Below are 18660 nucleotides of genomic sequence, written 5' to 3'. Positions count from 1 at the left end.
GATCATGCCTCCTCCTTATCTTGATGGAAGCTAGACGGGGGCTGTGGTCTGTGAGAAACTAGTTGGCTTCTCAGCATAGCTTCCAGTATACCTGAAGGAGCGTCTCCACCTCCATCGTTCAGCCTGGACACTGAGGTCGAGCTCCGAGAGTCTTCTGGCGGTTCCCTGACTGCAGGAAGTGAGGTTACAGGGAACCAGGCAGAGGGCCTTCTTGGTAGTGGCACCCACCCTGTGGAACGCCCTCCCACCAGATGTCAAGGAAATAAAAAACTATTTGACTTTTAGAAGACATCTGAAGGCAGCCCTGTTTAGGGAAGTTTTTAATGTTTGACGTTTTGATGTTTTATTGTGTTTTTAATATTCTGTTGGGAGCCACCCAGAGTGGTGAGGTATAATTATTATTATTATTATTATTATTATTATTATTATTCCTACTTCTCCGCTCTCACTCTGCTGCAGCCTTATGGAATGCTGGTGGCTGATGGAAGGAGGAGCCTGATGGAAAAAAAACTGGTCAACAAAGTCAATGGGGTGGTCCAGAGAAAGCACATCTTCAGATAGATAACTGGAGATTCTCACCCACCATTTCAGGTGGGATGAGGATCAGCAGAGGAGCTCAATTTCTGGTGTCACTGACTTTTGTGACCTTCAGATGAGCTGAATGAGCCCACTGAGCCTGCAAATCCTAAATGTAATTTTTGTCTTTCCATATAGTGCAGAAATACACATGTAGATTTGTTTGTTTGTTTGTTTGTTTGCTTTAGAAATAGATCCTTGTTCTTGCTCCTGTTATTTACCTAATATGGGCTTCTTTTGCCCATTTAAAAAGTGTAACAGTTTTCCTCCAACCAAGGTTGGAAGGCTTGGTGATGTGGAATGCCTGAGTGAGGTAGCATGCTAAATCTTCACTTACGAGTTCTGTGTTTCCTTGTTACATAAATCCCACTTTGTTCCTCCCACCATCATCTTTGCAAGGTTAATAGAGACTTGTGTCATGCAAACTTGCATAAGCCAAGAACCATAATTCAGGGATGGTTTAATGTGGGCGTAAACGAGGCAGGGAAGCATTAATTAAAAGGGATGAATAGCAAATGTATGATTTAATTGGATCGGTTCTCAGTACACAGTTGGATTAGCCTTTATGCTAAGTTCTCGACAGTCTTGTTTCTTGATCTCCTGCCTCTTTCATAAAATTACTCAAGTCTGTTAACAAGTATCAACATTACATTTGAACAGATTTTGCCATGGAACACTATTTTTAAAGACCCAATCCCAAAGATATGCTGAAGGAGGGCAAATGGCTTTCTAGTTTGCAGGATCAACTTTGCTCTTTACCAGAACCTTAAAGTCCACCAACAGGACCCAGATGCGAAACAGGGGCTGCAGGGAGCAACATGGGGCTTCCAGATGACCTATATATTGAGCATTCATTCTTGATTTTTTTGCAGGGAAGTTAGGAGGTGTTGGATCAAAGCAAGCATTATGCTACACTTCCCAGTGCATTAGGATTGCCATATTTCAAACAGTGAAAATCCAGACACACAAAAAACGTTGTTGAGCTTTTTTAGGGAGAAATGGCAAAATTGGCAGAGGCTGCCATAGGTATAGATTTTCCAGGATATTTTCACCAATTTACACCCAGACACTGCTGCCGACGACTTTCCCGCCACAGCAGAACCTATTAATCTACTTGCACTGGCATGCTTTCAAACTGCTAGGTCGGCAGGAGCTGGGACAGAACAACAGGCGCTCACTCCATCACAGGGATTCGAACCGCTAACCTCCCAATCGGCAAGCCCAAGAGGCTCAGTGGTTTAGACCACAGCGCCACCCGCATCCATGCTTGGTACCAGCCCCACAATGGCATGCTGATCGTTACATTAGGAAAGTGGAAGTAAGAATAGTTTCTTGAAGACGGGACAAGCAGTGTCCCTGCTCACAAACCAAATGTAGTTTTGTGTGATTACTTGTATATTTACTTGCTCGTGTGTGCATGCATGTGTCCTTCAGAGTACCCGGCAGATATCTGCGGGGCTCCCTAATACATTAAATTCATACTGGGATCCTGAACTGAAACCCGGCTTGTTTTCAAGTATTCACTGCTAATAACATCACAAAGAATATACATGTTTATTTCCAGACTTCAAATTCTCACTTGCTGCATTTGCTCAGTTGGTGTCAAACTACACAAACACACACACACACACACACACACTGGAAAGTAAGTTTCCTCTTGGCACATCTTGCATAATTCTGATTCCTTGCTGAGACGACAGACTTAACATTCCAGCAATCAGTGCTGCCCGGATCAATAGCTCCAGAACAGCGGATGCAAAACCGTGGCCTTTCCCTATCAACATCCATGGAAAGAAAGGAGAGAGAAAATATTTCCTTTCCCTACTTCCTTGGCCACATAGAGATCCGATTCCATCACTCCCAAATGTATAAGAATCCCCTTTCATATGCAAATAGCCCGTTTGCTTTATAGTTGCAGCCAAACAGTTGTGCGGCATTTGTCATAAAAGAGATATTTTAATCACAGGAGACTGCCTTTCCATTGTATCGAACAGGTGCCTTCTAATAGCGTCTGCATTGTGACACCCAAGTCCTGAAATTGTGAGCACCCTGCAGGAGGAAAACGTTGCACAGAAACGGAGGCGTTCATCTTGCGGTTGGGGTTCGTGGTTTCCTATGATATGTATAGCATCACTGCCAGGACCAAACAGAGGAGAAGCTGGAGTTCATTATAGCAAGCCTGACTGATGTGGTAGCTTTTGGCTCTGGGGTTTTTTTAGGAGAAGATGGGAACACATGGAGGGCTTTTCTGTGTGGCAGAAATGCAGCTTTGGGTGGTTCCATCGATGACTTGGCGCCATTCCGGTTCTGTTTCGAGGCAGCCTGAACAGTAAACCGGCTTGACCCCAACACATGCTGTTTGGGGACACTGGGGCTAAACATTACGAAACAGACACAGCCTATGCAGTCCGGTGCCACGAAACAGAGTGGGGAACCCCTGGTCTGCAGGCCAGATGTGGTCCCTGAAATCCCCCCATCCAACATCCCCCTGGAGAATGAAGACAGATTGGTTTAGAAATTCTCGGCATGTTGTACGCTGAAAGAAAATTACTGTATCTTTTGCTCTATAAGACTCACTTTTTCCCTCCTAAAAAGTAAGGGGAAATGTGTGTGCGTCTTATGGAGCGAATGCAGGCTGCGCAGCTATCCCAGAAGCCAGAACAGCAAGAGGGATCGCTGTGCAGTGATCCCTCTTGTTGTTCTGGCTTCTGAGATTCAGAATATTTTTTTTCTTGTTTTCCTCCTCCAAAAACTAGGTATGTCTTATGGTCTGGTGCGTCTTATAGAGTGAAAAATACGGTATATGAAAATGTTGTATCTGTGGTATTTGACTCCTAATAAGTTAGTGCAAATGTATAATACAAGTACAAATACCTGCTGGAAATGCAAAGTAAAAGAAGGTACCTTTTTTATCATATGTGGTGGTCGTGGCTCTTTCTCGCCGCCATCTTGGCTCGGTGCTGCTGAGGCCTGCTGGGAACAGGACTTCAAGACAACACCATGACTGGCAGGGTGTGGTCCAAGGCCACTTCTGCTGGCTACAAGCGAGGTCTTTGAAACCAGAGAGAGAACAGCTCTTCTGAAAATTGAGGGAGTTTATTCCCGTAATGAGACAGAATTCTATTTGGGCAAGAAATGCACCTATGTGTGCAAAGCAAAAAACAACACTGCGACTCCTGGTGGCAAACCCAACATGACCAGAGTGATCTGGGGAAATGTGACCCGTGCCCATGGAAACAGCAGCATGGTGCAGGCAAAGTTCCACTCCAACCTACCTGCCAAAGCCATTGGACACAGGATCTGAGTGATGCTGTATCCATCTAGAGTCTAAATTTAGAGTGAAAATAAAATTAAGATTGTATTCAAAATAAATAAATAAATAAATAATGTGGTGGTCGTGCAAGGTAATAAAAGCATTCTGGGAAATGATATGTAATGAACTGGAAAAAAATGTTTAAAATAACCTTTGTAAAAAAACCACCCAGAAGCCTTTCTGTTAGGAATTGTAGCTACCGACAACCAAAGGAGCAGAAAATACTTTATGTGTGCGACAACAGCCGCACGGATGCTATTAGTCCAGAGATGGAAAGAAGATAAAGTCCCGACCAGAGAGGAATGGCAAACCAAGCTGCTCGATTATGCCAAAATGGTAAAACTGGCCGGAAAGCTCAGGAACCAAGAAGACCAAAACATCAAGAAAGAATGGGAAACATTTATAATTTATTTAGGAGACCACTGTAAGCAGATGAAAACATTAGCAGGATTCTAATAACACTTGTAATGTAACAACTACTATGGACAATATGGAGAGATATAAAATATGGATGAGAAATAATATGTAGCTGAAAATGTTGACAATAGGACCCAGGGAAGGTATGATGGGAAGCCTGGCGATTCCGATAAATCTTTAAATATGGATATGTATTTGGTATTGTTGTACCTTTACACTTGTAAAAGTAAAATAAAAATTATTATTATTATTATTATTATTATTATTATTATTATTATTAAAAAAGACAGATTGGTTTATATTTCTATTTACACAGCAGAGGCACTAAGTTGGTCCCAGCATTGGGGGATGGGGCTGTCGTGCTTAGACCAACAAGACCTGACTTAACCAAATGGATGAGAGGACTCAACTTTTAGAGCAAAAGAGGTGCATGGCTTCCCTCCCAGTTTCTGTCCACTCTCCCCCCTCCCCCTGGTGGATTCTGGTACTTGAAGTATCTGGCACTGGGATATTGTGCCTTTTTTGCTCTAAAAACAGACACCAATCCCTGTAGTCTCCATAATCAGAGCGCATGCCTCTGTCACTGTCCTGTGTCATTTATTCCATAGGGACTGGCTGACTTGTTAAACCTATTTAATGGAAGTCGTTTGTTGTATACAGTTCACAATCCTGTTATTACAAGCATTCCTTTTCTGCGGCTTGTCCCACACACCGACACAGGCAAAATTGATCTGTAGCCGTTTGTTGAGTATTTGCAGTGATGCACCACAATGCTCCAGCTAGCTAATTCTGCAGGCAGTACTTCTGGGATTGCAAAACTGGAACAAGAATGGCCAAGCTTTTATTGAGTCGGATTCTCAAACCTTTATTGGCGTACGGACCGTACTGAGTCTTTCTTACCACATTCTTTCCTCCATTGCAACGGCCTCTCGTGTTCCTGCCATCATTCCTGCAAAGTACAGGGAAAGAATTCACACTTGCTTCTGGCACTGCACATGATGTCCCAAGACACTCAACAGGGTGTACCTTCATAGCAAACAGATATGGGAAAGTACCACTTTTCCAAACTTCCCCGCCTGGCTCTACTGGTGAAATGAATACTTAGCTCAGTCATGACACAATGTCCCTAGTTCTTGTGTTTAAAAGATCTGGGGTTACTGGGTTTCCTCTGGCAAGAGAAAGGATTTGAGTTGAGTGAAGTTCACATAACTAGATGCTGCCTTGTTGCACTGGTATACAGACAGCACTTAAGAATCGGTGTAGGAGCAACTTGTTACATTTGACAAGTGTGCATTCTGAATACCTGAGTTTGCAAATAAATGAGCAAGCAAATTGGTTCTCCTTCCATGCCTTGTGCTGTTATACTAATGCGCAGCATAGATTTGCACAAGAATGGGGCTTCAATAAGGCAGGAATGCCCAACCGCACAAGCCCAGTACAACCTCTACGGAAAGCAAACAAATAAAATCTTTAACGGTGATGTGAATACGAACAACAAAAAATAATCCCGTGACAGACATTGTGGCAAGAAAGAGTCCATATCACAGGGATTATTTATAATCCAACATTATGCTACATCAGCTCTCTTTTTGCTTTCTATAGCTAAGGGACCCTGAACCTGCCATAAATATGTAAGGACCTTTTTGTGTCATTTTATCTGTAGGACACATGTATAAGCACAACCATAAATGCATTCATTTCCTTTTACTGCACAAACTCAGAAATTGGTTGGCAACACCCAACCAGTACATGTGGCTTTTGGAATCACTGTAAAAATTTTAAAAAACAATAATAATGTCGTTGTTTCTAGTCCTGAAGCTTTTGCAAGTTTGAAAAATGTGAGGGTATGTATTTCAAAAGGTTCACAACAACAAAACTAGAGAATATTTAATTGTGCCTGGGAACCCGGGTTTCTGAAGCTTATTCCAATTATTTTAGCAGGCACTGTTCTTAAGGCTACTAAGCTTAACAATTTTGTATTCCAGAACAAACGTGTTGCCCTGTTCATGCAAATGGTCTTAATTTAGTGAAGCCAAAACAGGCAAATGACACACATTATAAATGTGTAAACAAACCTGGCAATACATTTTTACAAAGCGTTAAAACACAAATGTGGAACATCGTTACCTAGAAGTTTCCAGAGGCAGGGAGCGAAGTAGCCCAGAGATCCTTCATTCTATTGACATTTGAGAACTGTGACCTAAGTACTGGAGACCTGCCTGGGGTCTCCTAAATATGTGGCACTGAGGGCAGACTGACCCCTGTGAACCCCTCTTGCCTCTTTAGTCCACCATGTCCTGATCTCACCTCCTGAAATTGAGAGTAAATTTATTAGGATGATGAAAATGCTGGCAACGGTTGTGGGCATCGTTAACATTGGGTCTTCGCTTCAAGGAATGACCTTATTGGTAGGGTATTAATTTGTTAGGTTGAGAGGGTTCACACGGAGTATACTTTAGGACACGGTCACTCTATCCCTTGCAAATAAGCCTTAAAATAAACAGAAACAGAGGCAGAGTTCCAAAATTATTCTAAAAAGCTGTTTCATAACTACTGTGCTTACCAAGCCAGATATTAAATAGTCCACAATGTTTTCTAAGGACATTTGAGAGGCTCTCCCCATCCCACCCTCTGCAGTGATCACAACTTACATAACAAGACTGTTCACCATACTGGAAGAACTGAGCTCCCAAAGCAAACCAGGTACATTTATAGACCACATAAGAGGATTTATATTTTTTATATATATTTTTGCTATGTATTCTTTCTTATGCTGGGTGAATCTTGGAATTTATTGTTTGCATCTGTGGGTTAACACTTCAGCCAGGGCTAAATATACTCAGCATTTTAAAATCCACAACAGATTCTGGTTTCAAAACAAAGAACTGAAATTGTGTCATTCTGGGGAAACAATTGAGAATATTTATTCAACCAACTGACAATAAGAACCAGAAGGAGAAAGGGAACTGTATACAGCAACCTAATCCTTTGGACACTGAATGTCTTGACCCAGGCTATGTTGGGTTTTTGAGTCTAAACCAAAAACAGTGCCAGCAAAATCATGCGAACTACAAAATATATCTTTACCAAAATGAAAGATGAGGTTATCTGGAGGCTAGACATAATAATAATAATAATAATAATAATAATAATAATAATAATAATAATTTATACCCCACCCATGTGGCTGGGCTTGCCCAGCCACTCTGGGCGGCTTCCAAAAAAATATTAAAATACTGTAATACATCAAACATTAAAAGCTTCCCTAAACTAGAGCAGCCTGATCCCAGAAGAAGAAGAAGAAGAAGAAGAAGAAGAAGAAGAAGAATTTGGACTTGATATCCTGCCTTTCACTCCCCTTAAGAAGTCTCAAAGCGGCCAACAAGCTCCTTTCCCTTCCTCCCCTACAACAAACACTCTGTAAGGCTGAGAGACTTCAGAGAAGTGTGACTAGCCCAAGGTCACTCAGCTACTGCATGTGGAGGAGTGGGGGAAGCGAACCCGGTTCTCCAGATTACAAGTCCACCATTCTTAATCACTATACCACGCTGGCTCTCGGGAGACAGCAGGCCAGCAGTGAGGATGTTGAAGGAAGAATACATAGTAGGCAGCATCTAAGAAAGAGGACCAAACAATGGAGAGATGAAGGAGACTTCAAGAAACAAAAATAGATGAAAAAAAGAAACTTCACAATGCTTAAGATGAAGAAGGGCTCTATGCTATTGGGAGCAAGAGAGGGACACTAGGAAGCCTGGCTCTGGACAGAGTCTCCCCTTTTGACCCAGATCACAGCTTGAGGATGTCACTAAGTCCAGCACTGGGCATTCAGGTGGTGTTGACAGTTTGCAGTGACTTTCATGAATTTTGGCTGCTCTACAGTACATGGGATTGACCCAGAAGAGCATTTGTGAACAGTACCCTCAACTGGTCCAAAATGTGGTGGACAGCGATCAGTGTGAAAAAGGTCAATATGAGTGGGAAATGGATAACATATGGGAAATTAATATATATGGAAGGAAGTAAATGGAAAATGAAACCATATGAAGAAATTAAAGAATATGTAAATGATTGGCTACATTACCGCCAGGTCAATGAAATGTTTAAACAGGACTCTAAAGAAAAAGGATTTGATTAAAGTGGATCAAAGTTTGAATTAGAGATATTAAGTAATGATTCTAAAATTTTGTCAAAAATGTATAAATTGCTGCTTGAATGGTATTTGAAGGACGAGGAGGTTAAGTCGGTTATGATTCACTGGGCCAAAGATTTTGGGTATAATATACAGCTGAGTGATTGGGTAAAATTATGGAAAGAAGGTTTAAAATTTACTGCATGCAATGCCCTAAAAGAAAATGTGATGAAAATGATGTATAGATGGTATATTACACCTGTCAAGTTAGCGAAAATGTATAAAGTCAGTAATAAATGTTGGAAATTAAAGAAAAAGAGGGAACATTTTATCACATGTGGTGGGAATGTAAAAAGGTGAAATGCTTCTGGGAGATGATATATAATGAGATGAAAAAAATGTTGAAATATACATTTATAAAGAAAACAGAAGCATTTTTACTGGGCATTGTGGGGAGTGATATAAATAGAAAAGAATATAAGCTTTTTTATATGCAATAACAGCAGCAAGAATATTACTGGCCCAAAAATGGAAGCAAGAAGAATTACCGACGATTGAAGAATGGAGGATGAATTTAATGGACTATGCAGAACTAGATAAACTAACAGGAAGGATTCAAAACCAGCGGGACCAGAAATTCACAGAAGACTGGAGTAATTTTACGGACTATTTGAAAAGTATTTGTGAAGATCAGATGACGTTTGTAGGTTTGCAAGAAGTTTTGTGAGGAGTATTATTGGAAGTATTGCAAAAATGGAGAAGGGGAAGGATGATTTGTTAAGAGATGTTAAGACAATATAAAGTTAAGAAATGCATAAGAAGTGGTTAAAACGGTGGATCATCAGAGGTGCTGATGGAAGTCAAAAAAGATTGTATAAGTGGTAAGTTTTGTGGTACATTTTATAATTTATATGTTAAAATCAATAAAAATTATATATAAAAAAACCAAAACAAAATGTGGTGGACAGATTGACTGAGGTTGACCACTGAGAAAATGTCACACCAGAATGGAAAGCGCTTCACCAGCTGTCAATTTGTTTCCAGGTTCAATTCCAGATGTCAGGTTTTGCCTTCAGATTTGTAGATGGCCTGGCCCAGGTATTGGAATGAGTGTCTTCTTCCACCTGAGCCTATCAATCAAGATATTTTGAGAGCCCCACCTTTTACCATGTGAGTGGTGGCTGAAGAAAAGGCCTTTTGTGGTAATACCCAAGCTTATGATCCAGTGTGGACTATGAGATCATCATCTTAGGCACTTCTCTGTGTGCCACCTCTGAGGACGGTCCGGAGGGTGGTGATGAGAGAGCAGGCCTTTTCTGCAGTTGCTCCCCAGGGAGACCCATCAGGCATAATTTTGTCATTATTTTGGTGCCAGGCAAATAAGTTTTTGCTTTCCCTGACATTTTGGCTGCATCAGTGATTAAATGTCGTGTGTGTGTGTGTGTGTGTGTGTGTGTGTGTGTGTGTGTACTCTGATGATGTCTTTAATATGGTTATGTATTTTCATTTTTTAAAAAAATAATATTTATTGATTTTCAACAATTTAAACACAACACTACAAAAACCAAAGAAAAACAATACAACATTACAATACCATACAAAAAACACTACACAACACTAACACAAACAATTAACAAAACAAAACAAAAACCATTCAAAACACAATCCAATTTCAATATCTTATCTTTCATTCACATGTTTCCACGACCTCCTCACACCTCACTTTTTGTCTTCCACTTCTATTAATTGTTTCAGCAATTCCTCTCCATCTTCCTCTATTTTCTATCCTATAATTATCTTAACACATTCTAACCTTATTTTTCCCTTTAATACCCTATTAATCTACCTATACCTAATTCCTTATAACATTTCTACTAAAGCCATATAACATAATTCCAACATTTTTCTAACATTCATTAATTTTACAGTATTTCTGTAAGTAGTCTTTAAACTTTTTCCAGTCTTCTTCCACCGATTCTTCTCCCTGGTCTCGGATTCTGCCAGTCATTTCCACCAATTCCATGTAGTCCATCAACTTCATCTGCCATTCTTCCTGTGTGGGTAAATCTTGTGTCTTCCAATACTTCGCGATGAGTATTCTTGCTGCTGTTGTTGCATACATAAAAAAAGTTCTATCTTTCTTTAACACCAATTGGCCGACCATGCCCAGGAGAAAGGCCTCTGGTTTCTTCTAATATGGTTATGTATTTTCATTACTGCCTTTTATCCTTCTTGCAAACTGCACCAGGACTTTTTGTTGCGGGAAGCAATTCATAAGTTGAATAAACCTTGGTATTCAAAACGCCCATCCAGCAAAGCACTCACAGGTTGCAAGAACCAACCTTCCACGTTCTGTTAGGCCAGCATAGAAGGCAGAAGTGACCCAGGCAACCCTGTCAATACTGTAAGGCATGATAGATTCACTGGTCCAAGTTTCCAGTGGGTAAGGTAATATTCCTCTGGAATGCTCTGCAATGAGTCTTTAACGAGACGACGTGCTGTCAATATGCAAGATGACACTTGGTGAATGAAAAGCATCCAGAAAGAGCACTCTGCAGTGAAGCTATTTCTTTGAAACCTATGCCATTTCCCTAGGCTACCTTTGACATATCATTTTGGGTGGAAGTGGTAAAGAGACCCAACAAAATGATTTTGGTAATGCTTTTCTATCAATTGAGCCATGTTCCTCCAGCCTCAAACTATCCCTCCTTCAGTGCTTGCAAACCAGCTCTTTGTTAACTCACTTACATTATTGTGCAGTCCTCCCCAAGAGAGCTTTCTGATTACAAATGGATTTCTTTTTTTACCCTTGGGCATCGTGTCAACTGACCAGCATGAATCCTGAATTTTGGAAAGAGTCATTAAGCAAAGCGGCAACCGAGCATCTGGAACAGCTTCCCATCATGAGGAACAGTAATATAGCATGCGGAGGGGGGGCAAAAGGGGCAGTTTCCCCAGGTGTAAATTTGTTAGGGGTGCAAAATTTCAACATCCGGTGCTGCCTCAATACTGCTGTGTGCTTCTGACACTGGGCTCTATTAAAAACGGCTTCTCCATGTGAACCAGGAAGTGACATCTGCAGACAACAGAATGACTCTTCTTTTCTTATCTCTGCAGTTTCGATCTCTTGGGTGACATGGATGTCATTAGGCAGTTGAATGCGCATGCGTACTCCATCCATTTCCTTCTCACCATGCAGCCCCGGGTACCGGCAACCCACACTACACCACTGATGAGGAGGACATTCTGCTAGGAGCAAAGGTGGTACTCAAAACCACCTTGAGGACCTGGTCTAAAATGCTGCACCTTCAAGGTGAGTGTAGGCAGGGCTTTTTCAGGTGGAACTCACCAGAAGTGAGTTCCGGCACCTCTTTGGTGCATTCCAGCACCTCTGTAGTATTGTGGCACAGCAGCACGGCGATTGGTGTGGTGCAGCAGAGGGAGCCATCGTAAGGTGCCAAAACCGTTGGTAGGGTGAGTGGGTGAAGAAGAGAAGATTACTTAGGGGCAATCTCTCCCCCCCCCCAAAAAAATAGCTCAACAACCTTGACTGCATGCTCAACAAAGTTTGGTTGGTTGGTCCCCCTAAAAAAAAGCCAACAAGTTCAGGAACCTCTTTTTCAAAATAAATGAATACCGTATTTTTCGCTCTATAGGACGCACTTTTCCCCCTCCAAAACTTAAGGGGAAATGTGTGTGCGTCCTACGGCGCGAATGCAGGCTCCTTGGCTTCAGCGATAGCAACGCGAAGCCTCCGAAGCGCAGAGGGAATGCTCCCTCCGCGTTCCGGAGGCTTTGCGTTGCTCTCCAAGCTTCAGGGATAGCCGCCTGAACCCTTCGGAGTGCAGCGCGAGTTCCCGCTGCGCTCCGCAGGCTTCAGGTTCCTTTCGCTGAAACCAGGAGAGCCTTGCTCTCCCGGCTTCAGCAAGGGAGAGCTGCGCAGCGCCCCTTCAGCCAAGCGGGAGGAGAAATGGAAGGGGCTCCGTTTCTCCTGCCACTTCGCTGAAGGGGCGCTGAGCAGAGAGGGGGAGAATTTTTTTCCCCCCTTGTTCTCCCCCTCTAAAACAAGGTGCGTCCTATGGTCGGGTGCGTCCTATAGAGCGAAAAATACAGTAAATGCCCTGACAAATAAACAGAAGTGTCAACTGAAAGCTAGAGGGATAGGAAGCAATGGGAATGAATTTCAAAGAAAGAGAACCAATGGACAAGTGGGAGGTTGAGGGGCACCTGATTATCCTGGAATTGTATGCAATTGTATGAGAAAGAGAATGACAGCCAGCAACTCTAAGTTTGTACACAGCTTGGGGTACTTGGGGACAGCCAGAACAGCCCAAACTGGCATTCCAAATAACCCATGCTGCTTCCTTCTGATTTGCTCACTATATTCTTTCCTTTTGGCTGATGGGCGCATGATTGCAGCCTCGAGGAGGAACGGCTGCAACCTGAGACTCTTTGGCAGCGAGCGATACTGGGTAACTCAGGTTCATCTGCCTGACATCTTTTCCACAGTCAGGCTGCCACCTCTAAAAAGGATTTAAGGAACAGTGGTCAGATATATCACAGGATCAAATGCGCAACTGTGGTCATGATGCCCATATGATTACTGCAGATGGGAGCTGGTGAAACTTCAGAGACATTATGGCAGGGCTCCAATTTATCAAGCATACATGGTTGGCAAGCAGTCGCCGGCCAGTCTTTGCCAGAGGGACCAATATTGGCAATTGGAGGCACTTCATTTTAACATTTCAAAATTTACTCCATTCTCCCTCTTTCTGCGATTCCTTAAATTTGCTTTTAATATCTTCCGCATATCCAAATTAACTTAATTTACTCATTTATTCATCTTCTTTAAATATACACGCTTATGAAACTGCAGGTTATCACAATATTCCTGCCAATGTTTTTATCTGTTTATACTTTATATGTAAATATTCAATAAACCATTTTCATTCTTTTATTGGTGTACTTTCAACATGGTAGACACCACTTACAAAGCAGAGTGCTTCTCTCCCCACATTTTCTGTAAAAAGAGCATCAATTTTGGCCTACCCCTTCCATAAGCAACCTGCAGGGCACTGGGTGAACAATAAGAACAATTTTATTATGTATACCCTGCCCATCTGATTGGGTTGCCCCAGCCACTCTGGATGGCTTCCAGCATACACAAAAACATAATAAAATATTAAACATTAAAAACCTTCTTATACCTTCAGATGTCTTCTCCTTCAGATCTCCTTGACATCTGATGGGAGGGTGTTCCACAGGGTGGGTGCCACTACCAAGAAGGCCCTCTGCCTGGTTCCCTGTAACTTCACTTCTTGCAATGAGGGAACCGGCAGAAGGCCCTAGGAGCTGGATCTCAGTGTCCAGGCTGAACAATGGGGGTGGAGATGCTCCTTCAGATATACTGGACCGAGGCTGCTTAGGGCTTTAAAGATCAGCACCAACACTTTGAATTGTGCTCGGAAACGTACTGGGAGCCAATGTAGGTCTTTCAGGACCAGTGTTATATGGTCTCAGCGGCCGCTCCCAGTCACCAGTCTAGTTGCCGCATTCTGGATTAGTTGTAGTTTCCAGGTCACCTACAAAGGTAGCCCCACGTAGAGCGCATTGCAGTAGTCCAAGCGAGAAATAACCAGAGCATGCACCACTCTGGCGAGACAGTACGCGGGCAGATAGGGTCTCAGCCTGCGTACCAGATGGAGCTGGTAGACAGCCACCCTGGACACAGAGTTGACCTGCCCCTCCATGGACAGCTGCAAGTCCAAAATGACTCCCAGGCTGCACACCTGGTCCTTCAGGGGCACAGTTACCCCATTCAGGACCTGGGAGTCCTCCACACCTGCCCACCTCCTGTCCCCCAAAAACAGTACTTCTGTCTAGTAGGAAGGAAAATCTGTTGGGACAGACTAAAGGATATGTGCGGAAAAGCCATACACATAGAGGCATAAAGTAATGATGATGGTGATGATGATGATGATGATGATGATGATGATAATAATAATAATAATTTCATCCAAAATCCAGCCACATCCTAGTTTCACTGTTAAAAATCTCACTGTGTTCATTTAATACAGAGGCAACAGCACTAACTTACAGCATAATCCAAACCCAAGATCCAGCAGGATGAGAGAGTTTGGATTTGGCCAACCTTGGGCTTTCCTATCTACATTGGCCTGAAGTCCCTCACTGCAGCTCATCTGGGGCAGCTGAAACCTGTGCAACTTGCACCAGTATAAGTCCCCCAAAGGGACATTGTGGCAGAGAGCTGAGGGCGGGACACAACAAACCCTCTTCTGCTCAGTCATGTGACCTAAGGCCCAACCCTCAAAACCCGGGCCCACACTCACCTGCCACTTCTACTGGCAGTAGCCTCTCCAGGGAGAGTTAGGAATGTTGAAGTTAGGAAGATACTGAAGAGCATCCATTAGAAGTGAGACGTGATCCAAAACAGTGCTAAAATGACAATTGCTAATCTCCCTATTGCAATAAATAAATGATGGCTGTGGCCAAGATCTATTTGAAGTTCTGGACATCAGACTCTCTTACCAACTGGACTGCCTTCTCCCTTAGAGTAGAGATAGGGAAAGGGAAAGGGAAAGGGAAAGGACCCCGTGGACAGTTAAGTCCAGTCAAAGGCGACTACAGTGGTACCTCGGGTTACATACGCTTCAGGTTACATATGCTTCAGGTTACACACTCCACTAACCCAGAAATAGTGCTTCAGGTTAAGAACTTTGCTTCAGGATAAGAACAGAAATCGGGCTCCGGCAGCGCAGCGGCAGATGGAGGCCCCATTAGCTAAAGTGGTGCTTCAGGTTAAGAACAGTTTCAGGTTAAGAACGGACCTTTGGAACAAATTAAGTACTTAACCTGAGGTACCACTGTATGGTAGAAGACACTCCTAGCCGCTGAGGTAGATGCAGACAGGAGCAGCCCAAGACTACTAACTTGCTGTTTCAGGGGAAGCATGACCCTATCCAAAGCAAATACAGTGGTACCTCGGGTTACATATGCTTCAGGTTACATACGCTTCAGGTTACACACTCCGCTAACCCAGAAATAGTGCTTCAGGTTCAGAACTTTGTTTCAGGATGAGAACAGAAATCGTGCTCCAGAGGCGCGATGGCAGCAGGAGGCCCCATTAGCTAAAGTGGTGCTTCAGGTTAAGAACAGTTTCAGGTTAAGAACAGACCTCCGGAACGAATTAAGTACTTAACCCAAGGTACCACTGTAATCGACCCATTATCTGGACCCTTGGCCTTCCCACCGGCCCATTGAATGCCCCATTCTAGGGCTTTCCAATGGTTCCCACTGGCAGGGTCCCAGACAACATCACTCCTGTCTGCCTGTTCAGTGAGTGGACGGGAGAGCTTTGCGCCGGTGGATTGGCATTGATATCACTCTGCTGGCAATGGGGCAAGCTGGCGGAGGTTGCCACGGCTGCCCCTCTGCCCAATGCCACTCTCCACCCAAAGGGGATTTGCATTGCACAGTTAACTCTCACTTCGTCTCTCTCAATCTTTGGAGGATTTAATTCTGCAGGGAAAGCCAGCTGGTCCCTTCCCCTGTCATTAAATTCTCCTAAATCGATTGAATTAAAGATGGCCGAAGCCCTGCAAAGACGCAGCTCAGCTTTTCCTCTTCCCCATTCGGCTGCTCGCTCCATTCAGCAACCAATCTGCCAATCACCCAAGTCACCCTGTTTCCTCTCTCACACGCCCCGGCTCTTGCTTTTCCAGCCATATAGGACATGTAAGCCTGCTTCAGTCTCATTCAACTTGACACCTGTTTCGTTTTAAAAGAGGCTCCTATAAATAGAAGAGGGAATGCAAATCTCGGTGGCTTTGCACTGTATTCTGGAAAAAGCAACTTGCAACCCCGTGGGAGGGGGGAGGGAAGCGAGAAGGAGGGGGGAAAGAGACACTATCTTGCCTCAAAACATGGCAGCTCTATTTAAGGGCCATTGCTTTTAATTCAAATGCTCATTTCTTTTTCTATTTTCAGATCCTCCCTGGGATTTTAGGAATGTTGAGACGTGCTGCTTATAAACCCCTAAGTACAAGATGGTCACGGACGGCTGGAAGGAGGCATGTTCTAATGGAAACAAATCACTTGTCAGAGAGCAGCCTTCAAACTTTGAACAAAAGCTCAAAGGGCTCAGGAAAAGAGACATGTTGGTTGGCTTCTAAGGCTGGGGGGATGTTCACAGCCCCCCTTCCCCAAAAGCTCCGTGGTTATTTATTGAAAAGTTAATTTATATCCACAATTTGAAGAGGTGATGCGACGTCAGCATTCCCTGTTAAAAGGAAATCCGTGGGATTTCCATCCTTCCAAGCTCAACTTGACTTTGCAAAACAAGATCGTGGCTCAACTGGAGCCTGTGCTTTCTAGGGAGTCTCTCAGAAATACATTTGAAACCTCCCCAAAATGAGTCTCTTCCTCTTGTTTGAAACATGCCAGCTGCTTTCCGTTACAAAATCTTTCTTTCAGCTGTAGGGTCTTGTTTAGTATATACTGTAATTCTCTATGGTAGAACTGGGATGGATTCCTCTTGTCAATGAGGTGATATCTCTAGTCAAAGTGGGACACGGGTGGCACTGTGGTCTAAACCACTGAGCCTCTTGGGCTTGCCGATCGCAAGGTCAGAGGTTCAAATCCCCGCGACGGGGTGAGCTCCCGTTGCTCTGTCCCAGCTCCTGCCAACCTAGCAGTTCAAAAGCATGCCAGTGGGTTTGAGTACCACATTTGGCAAAGATTCCTGCATTGCAGGGGGTTGGGCTAGATGACCCTCATGGTCCCTCCCAAACTCGATTCCCTGATTCTCTGATTCCATGAAACCAATATCCCCCCCTCCCCTGGGTTCCATCTATTCATGAATATCTACCTTTCACACATCACATTCGTGAACATACAAACACCATTCTGCCTCAACCACATTTGAACCCCCCCCCCCATGTACTCACACAAACATATACCAGCTGACATCCAAAAACATGACATCCATTCACGTTCGTGCCCTGGCTTCAGTCCACAAATATCCACTGGCTTCTGTTGACTGTCTTCCAAAGGTGAACTTCCATCAGCCGACATCCACAAACATCAGTCTGCTTTAGCCTTGTAGCCTCTACCAACTTCTGAATCCAAAAACCACTGGTTTCCATCCACCAACATCTGCCAGCTTCTCTAAGGTCCATCATGAGACATCCACCAGTTTCCAACCACAGATATCAGCAGCCTTCAAGCAAGCAAACTTGCCTTATTATTGCTCCCTAGCATCCCACTGCCAGAGGATTGCCTTCTTCCATTCACCAGTTTGCCTCCTCCAAGTGGAAGAAACCTGGGCAGTGCTGAATGTCACATCCATTGCCAGATGTGTCCTGCTGGAAATAAAAAAAGGGTTTTCCCCTTGGCCTGCCTTTATATCCACTCAGTTGCCCAGTGCTTTTGTGACATCACAAGAAATCCACAGCCAATGGCAACAGCTGGGGAGGCATCACCTTCATTGCTTTGAGCCTCACAATGGCAAGTGGACCTATCAGTGCTTGTGTGCTTGTTTATTCAGGAAGTGGGTGGAGCTCTGGTCTAAACTACTGAGAATTTGGGGCTTCCCAATAAGAAGGTTGGTGGTTCGAATGGATGATTACCAGAGAAGTTGAAGGAAGTCCAAAATGTGTATTTTGTTAAAATCAGGTAAAATTTGGATAAAATTGTATGATTATATTGAAAACTAATAAAAATTTATTTATTTATTTATTTATTTATTTATTAAAAAAAGAAGGTTGGTGGTTCAAATCCCCGCAACGAGGTGAGCTCCCATTGCTCGGTTCCTGCTCCTGCCAACCTAGCAGTTCGAAAGCACGTCAAAGTGCAAGTAGATAAATAGGTACCGCTCCGGCGGGAAGGTAAACGGTGTTTCCATGCGCTGCTCTGGTTTGCCAGAAGTGGCTTAGTCATGCTGGCCACATGACCTGGAAACTGTACGCCAGCTCCCTCGGCCAATAAAGCGAGATGAGCGCCACAATCCCAGAGTTGGTCACAACTGGACTTAATGGTCAGGGGTCCCTTTACCTTTAAGATCCCAGTAGTCCATTCAGCACAATATAGGAAGTGGGTGGGTCTTCTGTGCTGTGGCACCTACTTCTTGGGATTCCCTCATTGTCTTCTTGGTGCCTACTGAAGACCTCCTTCTTCCCACGAGACTGTTAAATAGAGCTCTTTGCCA

At 43.5% G+C, this 18660-nt stretch overlaps 1 long non-coding RNA gene and 1 pseudogene across 2 annotated transcripts; both read left to right on the top strand.

Annotated features, from left to right (window-relative positions):
• Positions 1–3487: 3487 nt before the first annotated feature.
• On the top strand, positions 3488–3934 carry LOC308458321 (large ribosomal subunit protein eL33 pseudogene; annotated as a pseudogene). Its single transcript has one exon. The product of its transcript is annotated as a large ribosomal subunit protein eL33 pseudogene (transcript).
• A 2962-nt stretch (positions 3935–6896) lies between these two features.
• On the top strand, positions 6897–17326 carry LOC308458386. Its single transcript, XR_013977327.1, has 3 exons — positions 6897–7009; positions 11553–11748; positions 16443–17326. It is a non-coding gene; the product is annotated as an uncharacterized lncRNA (long non-coding RNA).
• The last annotated feature ends 1334 nt before the right edge of the window (positions 17327–18660 follow it).

Source organism: Podarcis pityusensis, assembly GCF_964106645.2.
Source record: "Podarcis pityusensis genome assembly, chromosome: 11".
Classification (NCBI taxonomy): Eukaryota; Metazoa; Chordata; class Lepidosauria; order Squamata; family Lacertidae; genus Podarcis; species Podarcis pityusensis.
Note: the sequence above shows the minus strand (reverse complement) of the source record. Positions and strands in the feature narration are given on the sequence as shown.